At 47.0% G+C, this 8,686-nt stretch overlaps 1 long non-coding RNA gene across 1 annotated transcript; it reads right to left on the minus strand.

Moving 5' to 3' along the window:
* On the minus strand, positions 6,613-7,727 carry LOC110433343. Its single transcript, XR_002450738.1, has 2 exons — positions 7,630-7,727; positions 6,613-6,959 (listed from the first exon to the last, which is right to left on the minus strand). It is a non-coding gene; the product is annotated as an uncharacterized LOC110433343 (long non-coding RNA).

Below are 8,686 nucleotides of genomic sequence, written 5' to 3' on the forward strand. Positions count from 1 at the left end.
CACATCTGTGATAAGGTTTGGCACTATGTTTTGAGACCATATGCGTCCGTAATGACCCTTATCAAATATGTCTGACACTTATCACACACGTTATGACAGACGTGCTTCACGAAAAAAGCGTATGTGATGTGCCTGAACACACATATGTGATGTGCGCTTTTTTCTTTGTGGTGCTATCAACACAAAATTATACGCAATGAAGGAATAATGGGAACTTCTTTGAAAAATCAATTCGTTTTGTGTATTGATCCACATACATGTTGGTCTATAAAACAAGAAATACAGAAATTGAAGTGTAGGATAATAATTAGGTGTCTATGTTTTCCAACTGGATGGCTCACAGTCCATTTTTTAGTTTCTGTGCAAAGCTATTGGAGTAACGTCTAGTTCATGTAAGAGAATTTTACAAATTCTATCACTAAATTACTAATCCTTGACAGTTCTGACTATAGCATAGTTTTCCCTGTCGTTTGAATCGTTCTTTTTGTACATTAGAAAATTATGGAGGTGAAACACACTTGTCACGATCTGTTCTGCATAATGTGTAAGACTGACATTCAGGGACGAGCTGCGTGGTGCCATGGGCCCGTGGTGCTTTCCACGGTAGTGGTCGCCGACGTACACGGGTGCGGCTGTGAGATCTCTCCAGGGAGCCGCTGTGAGCTTCTCGGATGAGCTATTGTGCATGCTGGTGGAGAGCTGGAGCAGCAGCTCGGGCTGATGCACTACGCGCATGAGGTGTTCGTGCAAATCGTGGCTTGGGCTGCGGTGGGTTTTAATTTGAACACAACTTAAAAGTCATGTTTTTAATTTGAACACAACTAAAAAATTATCACAGTGTTAGCACGGGCATACTGAGCAGTACTGAACAATGTTCAGTATCATTCATGACTATACGTAGGATTTTAAAATACTGAAAGCAAGTACTAAACAATACTGAATTTTATTCAGTACAATAGTTTGGTGTATAACAGCACTTTATAGGGAGAGTGTATATATATATATAGAGTATATTCAGTAGCTATCTACAAAATAAGTTATTATGTAGCCACTTCCATTTACGATAATTTTATATACTAATTTACGATAATATGTACACATATTTACGATAGTTGGGTTACTATAACACATGAAGATATTTATCGTAACGTTATAGCAAACCACTTAGTAAGAAGTTACTATAATCTCGTAAATTAACATAGTTATTATCGTAACTCAAAGTGGCTACAAAATATGTTATTTTGTAGCCAGTTGTAGGATATACTAATTTACGATAATATGTATACATATTTACGATAGTTGGGTTATTATAACACATGGGGATATTTACCATAATGTTATAATAAACCACTTAGTAAAGAGTTACTATAATCTTGTAAATTAATATAGTAATTATCGTAACTCAAAGTGGCTACAAAATAAGTTATTTTGTAGCCAGCTACAGAGTAATAGTTCTATATATATATATATATATATATATATATATATATATATATATATATATATACTCTTATTTCTTATTTTAGATCATTGGGTACGAACATATATATTCATGTACCTGTCATGTACATATACATACGCGAATATGTGAGCTTAACTGGGAAATGATTACTAGTACGGTTAGCGGTTATTGTAACGAAAGGAAAAGCAAACAAACTAGAATTCAAATGGGCACCAAATAATAGAGGAAAGGGTATGATTAAATAGAGCATGATTTCAGAGGAATTTTTGTGGTGGAATCGAGTGATTTGTAGTTGGGATGGAAAAGATATGACTTTGTAAGGATTCAATAGGAAATACTATGTGGAATATAAACTTGGGAATTAATTCTAGAAATCGAAGAATGGGAAATGGGATGGAAATACATGGATAGGATCTAGAGTTTACCTAGTTTATTCAGAAATTTTCAGGGAATTTTTCTGTATGAGGAAAATAGTGTTCTACACTCTGTGTACAGTTCTTTTGGTGGTTGTAGCATTTTCGTCTTGACCGAGCGGCCGACGCGTGGGCCAATGCGGGCGGGATCAGCCGCTGGCATTGTGCTGTGCGGTACCACGCCGTGGACCCACTCCTCTATCACAAGTTCACATGGACCAAGTCTATGGAAGAATTCGAGGGAGCTCCATCACTGCCGAGTGGGGTCCATGCTTTAGTGTCACCGTTTCCTCTGTCCACGGCACGGATGTCCTTCTGTTGGACCCTCGTACAGAGAGAGAGAGAGGGAGATAGAGAAGACGGACGGTGACGTCGACGACGTGATGAACGCCGGGGGGCATGGGGCACCTTGGTGCTCGTCGGGGTTCTTGTTGCCAGTGGCGTAGGGGACCGGAGGTAGACATTGCGCGGTGGACAGTGCTCACGAGGTGATGCTGCAGCGGCTGAGCCCGTTGGCGGTGACTGCGGGCATCCGTGGTGGTCACGGTGGCTCATCGGAGCAACCACGACGGTGCGACAACGACGTCTTCGCCTGCAAGTGCCGTTCGAGTATGCCAAGGTGAGTGAGACGCTTCTATGCAACAAGCACACACATGTTAGTTCCTCGCCACGCTCTTGTCGGACCTTGCTAATGGCGAGCAACAGCCATGGCGTCTCTGGGGTGGACGCTCACGTGGCCAAGGCAACATAGAGAGGGAGAGAGAGAGAGAGGGAGAGTATGCGGGGGGCAGAGGAAGAGTTCGAGAAACTTACCGTATACCCCAATCGATGTGATATATCCTAGGGGAAGAGAGCTTGGATCTTTGCTCCTATGGCGGTCGCGGAAACTGATTTTGTGGAAAATCGTGTTCCCGCACATAATAAGAGGGGAGAACACAAACCAAGAGGTAGATGGGATGTTCCACACCAAGGCGAGCTCTTGGTTCTTCTGGTTATGACGGAGGGGCTCTTTTTGGGCCTATTTATGGGCGGCCATTGTCGGTACCGCGGCAGTGAGATATTTCTGCGGCGTTGGGATATTTCCAACGGTGCCTCAGATGTTTTCTTCTCCCCACACGTGCATCCAAGCTCATCATGTGGTGCTAAATAGTTCTCTCCTGTTTTCTGCCAGGCTAGAGGTGAGATGGTCATGGCGGCTGTGGTCGGTTGTCCTTGCGTTGCCGCGTGGGGAGGAGGGCGGAGAGGAGGAGAGGGAGCGCTTGACCTCAGGAGTCTTCCGTGGGTCCTGGCGGTGCTCTTTATCCTTATCGCCTTTGTGGGAGCGAGGCGGTGGCGGTGGAACAGAGGTATACACCATGGTCGGCAGTATTGTCGTCGTCGTCTTTAGGTAGAAGACGATTATGACGGGTAGGGCTGCCTCGTGGTTTGGCAAGGCGGGAGTGGTCGCACCGAATGAGTGGCCCGGCCATCAAAGGGAAGAGGGTTGGCGCACGCGTGGGCTACGCTGGGAGCAGCCCAACGTTGGGAGAGATGGGGATGGGACGGACCGTGGCCGCGACCATGGGATAGAAGAGGAAATGAGCCTAGTTGCATCTTTCTCTTTTTATTTCCCTTTTCTATTTTCTAGTAAATAAACCAAGTACATGTATTTGAATATGAATTTGAAGAGGATTTTGAGATGGGGTGGATTTGGTAAAATCAAGGAGAGAGAGCAAAGGGGTTATTTTGGTGGTGAACGATCAAGGATAAATTATTTGATGCCAATTAAGTTCCAATATAAAGCCTATCATTGAACCATTTCAATCAATCAAGTAAACAAGCAAGCAATCAAAATATTAAGTGCAAACCACATCTTTGGTGCAATCGTGAAAACTCCTTTGCAAAACCATACTTAGAGCATCTCCAAGAGATTAGCCAAAAACACTAGCCAAATTTACTGATTTAGCTACTCTCTAAAATAGATTTGATAAAAAATATTAGAGTACTCCAACAGACTCTGTAAAAGGATGGCTAGCGAGGTAGGCTATACAAAAGTAGAGAGCGAATAAGGTGGGATGGCGAGCTACTAAATTTGAAGAGTCGTTTACAGAGTCCGTTGGAAACGTTTTTCCTTCAACAATAGCTAAATTTACCTTTATAAAATGATTTAGCTAATCTCTTGGAGATGCTCTTAGACATTTTGAGAAAGAAATAAAATTATGCACACCAATAGTGCATCTGATGTGCATTGTCACAAAATTCAATGTTCAAACTAAAAATTCATATGAAAATAACAAATTTTACTTTCATATGCACTAGAGGACAAAATTTTTAGGAATATTGTCCTTTAGTGTATATGCAAATAAAATTTGTTATTTTCATACGAATTTTTATAGAACAAGTTTGAATCTCAAATTCTATGATAATTCGGATCTGTGGATGCGCTATTGATGTGCATAGTTTAATTTTTTTTAAAAACTCTTAAGTATATTTTTAATGAGATTTTCATAAATTGCACTGAAGATGTGGTTTGCAACGATTTTGCCAACAATCAATCAAGCACTTCAACCAAGCAATCAAATACTCAAACATTAACAATGCAAGGAGAATGCATATGATGAATTTTGATGCATGGTTTCGGAAAACATCTTGCTTTAAAAAAGGGTTTTGCCTAATTATGCTAGTCAAGTTTTTATTTGTTTTATATTTTTAAAATAGATAATTTTTTTAGTGATTTTTAATATGATGCAAAACACGGGTGTTACGTCCCACCGGCCAGAGAGAGAACAAAGTGAGAGGATAATGTTGTGAGAGAATAGAATTTTGACATTGTCACAAGTCGGGTCCATTTGTCAGGGATATCAATGGTGGAAAACTGATAAAAGGTAGACAAAATGGCGTGTAAGACAAAAAAAAAGTTTAGCACAATGACATCTAGGTGCGTTTGAACTTTGACTCGTAGGTTTAAACCGTCTTTTATAATGGCACATAGATAAAAGAATCCTGGTTTGATCCTTGGATATACATCCGAACTAGCGACCTTTACTACGTTGGTCCTCATTTTCTTTGTGTTCTTTTTTCTTAAGAGCTGCTCTTCTCCTAGTCCTACCGCATGAAAAAAAGGCGAATGGTGCGATGAGTTGCCAGTTGCGTTGTGGCATTGGTATATGTATATGTATATGGAGCGAGCGGTATGGTAGATGGAGCTAGCGACTCACGCGTGTTCGAGTCCGATCATGCTGTGATGTCCACGTGTCAATGGGAGGCGGCTGATCTGTTGTCCAACTGCTCAACCGAATCCGATGTGGAGGCTGGAGCGAACAACGAGACCACCGCCACGGCGGACGTCTCCTGGAAATTCCTGTTTGCACGCAACGAGAGATCCTCTGACATACTCCTAAGTCAGTTTAAAAAAAATAAAAAAAAAACACCCTCCTAAGCCGTTGGTGCACCATCTGAATACAACAAGGCGAAGCCCAAAATCCCTTCAGCCCATACGTACACGGACGACACAGCCCAGTAACCATGCTTGCGTCTTCATCGCCATTCTCTGCGCCGCCACGGCGACGTCGAACCTGCTGCCACCATGGCCGCACCTCCGCCAGCATCGTCGCTAGTGGAACTCCTTCGCAGGAGGCAGAGCCGCACCTCCGCCACTTTCTGCTGCAGTTGCTTTGCTTCCATGGCCGCGCCATCGCCGGAGAGGGGACTTCTTGGAGGCATGCCTGCACCCGTAGCCGCCAAGGCTGCAGCATGCCGTGGAGGTCGCGCCGCCGCCGAAGGTGGCAAGCCACCCCCAACGTCCCGTGCCACGAGCTGAAGGCCGACACCCAGCTTCTTTGCACAAAGGATTCCACCCAGCTTCTTTGCACAAAGGATTCCAGTGTGCTGCATACATGTTCTCTGAACATGTACTGTTCAATATACATTACTGTCTGAAATACGATCAATGGTCATGCTCTGAAATGTGCGTGTGCAGTGAAGATGTATATATGCTCTCGGAACAAGCAATCATGTTTGCCTTCTGAAGAATCTGTGTATATATATTTTCGCTACCTGAACCTGAATAAGCATTGTATGTATACATGTGCAGTGCTGTCTGAAATGGCTATTTCAAGTGAAATGGATCATCCGCATGATGAAATTGCATCATTGGCTTTTGAAATTGAAACGAGTATATGAATACGCATGAAATGCACATCCAGATAAATAAATAAATAAATAAAGCTCTGGTTGACATCCAGGTCCATATGCAATTCTGTGTTCAAGGTTCAGCATGCAGAAATTCTGTGTTCAAGGTTCAGCATGTAGAATCATGTTTTTGGTCAATCAGAGACATGGTTACTTGGTGGGATGAAAACCATGGATACACTAGTTCAATTTAAGTTTTTTTTTTGCTGTTTTACATGTGAGAATTCTGGTAACATGCCACATTTATCCTACAAGCATGTACATATGCTGACAATATGCAGTAGCTGAAGCTAAATGATCTCAATTCAGTAAGAACCTCCAGTTACTCTGAAACAAACATTCATATCACAATTGCGCACCCGCTGGCCGAGTCGCCTCAGGCCTCCAGGCCGCTCGCGCAGCACTGCTGCCACAGGACAGTCACCGCAGGGCCCTCAAGCCATGCTGCAGTAGCACTTCAGCACAAGAAAACCAGAGCAAGAATGCATTGCATTTGGATATCCACAAAGATAAAAAGCATTTGAAGAGCACACAATTGTTATCCAGAAACTGAACCATGAATTTGCATTTACCCGAAGCGAAACAACCAATTAACTATTGTATGGGAAGGGAAACAATCAATTAGCTGTTCCTAACTGTTCCTTCATGATTTATCTGATAGTCTTACAAGAATGCCTCAATCGGGCCAAAGACCCAACCTAAACTACCAAAAATGAATATCCATCAAGTAGCTAAGCATTCAGATAGTCCTTTTGTCTTTTTAGAGCGTCTCATTCGGCCCAAAGACCGCAACCTTAACTACCAGAAAAACTGGGAGAATTTTCCTTCTGTCGGAATCTTGATAGCAGAAATTACAAATTGATCAGTCTTTACACTTGGAGCCTGCAGGATCATCTTGCCCGTGCTCCTTATGCCTGCATTAGATGAAAAAAAAATGCCATCAGACCCACATACGTTACCAAAAGATTAAATGCAGCACGCAGGCAAGAGTATATAGCTTAAATAATTTGTATACATTGATCAGTAACTTAGCAACATGCGTACACAAAAGAATTCAGTCATCTCGTTGAAGGTGACGCCTGACGCGCCCCTTCCCAGTGCCATGGCTGCCGAGGCGGCCAAGGTGGCACCGAATTGAAGAGCCCGCACACGGAGATATACAGTTCGGACGTCCGGCGAGCACTTCCACGGCGACACAGAGCCGCCGCTACCCGCGCAGCGTCGCGGCGCCGCCGTTGCGCCACGTTCGCAATCTCCGCCCGCAACCCTTGTTCTTGTAGTAGCCGTGCCCTCCTGCGCTACCACCACCTGCTCCCGTAAACTGTAACCCCTCCCGCTGCGCTGACGCCCTCCTACTCCATGGCGGTGTGACACAAGAGACCAGACCACGCGACCACCCTCCCGCGAGCGCTCGCTCTCGTCCTCGACCTCGCTCGACGAGACACGACTCCTCCGCCGCGACACAAACGAACCAAACGAGAACGAAAGAACCACGCCATGGCCCGGCCCACGCCGACGAGAACCCCAAGAGGAAGAAACGAACCCCAAGATGACGGGAATCGGGAAGGGTCCATAGTTCCATACCCACATCATGTAGGCGAGCAGGAAGATGACCGCCGCAGCGGCGACGCCCCACCTCGCCGCCGACGCACGCCTCGCCGCCGACGCACGCCTCGCCTCCGACGCACGCCTGGCCGCATCGCGTCGCTGACGCCTCTGCCTCTGGTTTGGCTTCTTTGCGCGTCCTCCCTGGGGCTGCTGTTCGTCCGCTCCAGGGTGCTGATCGGCGTCGTGCGGTCCCGGCCCGTGGTGCTGATCGGCGTCGTGCGGTCCCGGCCCGTGGTGCTGATCGGCGTCGTGCGGTCCCGGCCCGTGCTGCTGATCGGCGTCGTGCGGTCCCGCCGCCCCGTGCTGCTCCCCGTGGTGCTGATCGGCAGCCGCCCCGTGAATCCTCTCGGCTAGCCACGCGTACGAGTTCCCCCTCGGGGGCCTCCGCACCGGAGCTAGCGGCTTCGCCCGGCCCCGCCTGTCGAAGCCGAAGACTGGGAGCACGCCGGGCTCCGTGGTCGAAGGAAGTCCGTCGTGTCGCGACATTTTCTCGGGGTGGGAAGACCAGAGTCACGAGACGCGGGTGGTGGTCGCGGCGCAGCGGTGGAGGCGAGGGAGAGAGGCGCAGCTTGAAGGGGAGATGGCGGTGGCGGAAGGAGACTAGAAGGAGAGAGAGCCAGGAGAGTCGGTTGGGACGAGGGGGCGTCCGGCCGGCCGTTATATAGCGCGGTTGCAGTGGCGGTGCAGCAGCCCGGGCCAGGCGCAGGATACGCCAACATCCCCTGCTGATCGGGCCCAGTGACAGCGAGACGAGACGGGACGGCATATTTCAAATGGGCCTAGCCATGGGACAAAGCTCGCCAAGAACGCCATGAATGGACGTGCGTCGTCGCGGCACACTCCGTGCTCCCGCTCGAAGACAAACTGACAAAGATGACCCCGTTGGAGCCTTGCGGGCCACCTCGCCGCCACCGTGCACAGCCAGCCGCACTAGAGCGCCGCCGCCGTGGCGAGCCACCACCGCCGATTCCGGCCGCCTCGCAAGGCGAGAAGAGGCCGATGATGTTCTTCGTGACCCCTTCGAGCCTGTCCG

This window comes from Sorghum bicolor, chromosome 3, assembly GCF_000003195.3.
Source record: "Sorghum bicolor cultivar BTx623 chromosome 3, Sorghum_bicolor_NCBIv3, whole genome shotgun sequence".
NCBI lineage: Eukaryota > Viridiplantae > Streptophyta > Magnoliopsida > Poales > Poaceae > Sorghum > Sorghum bicolor.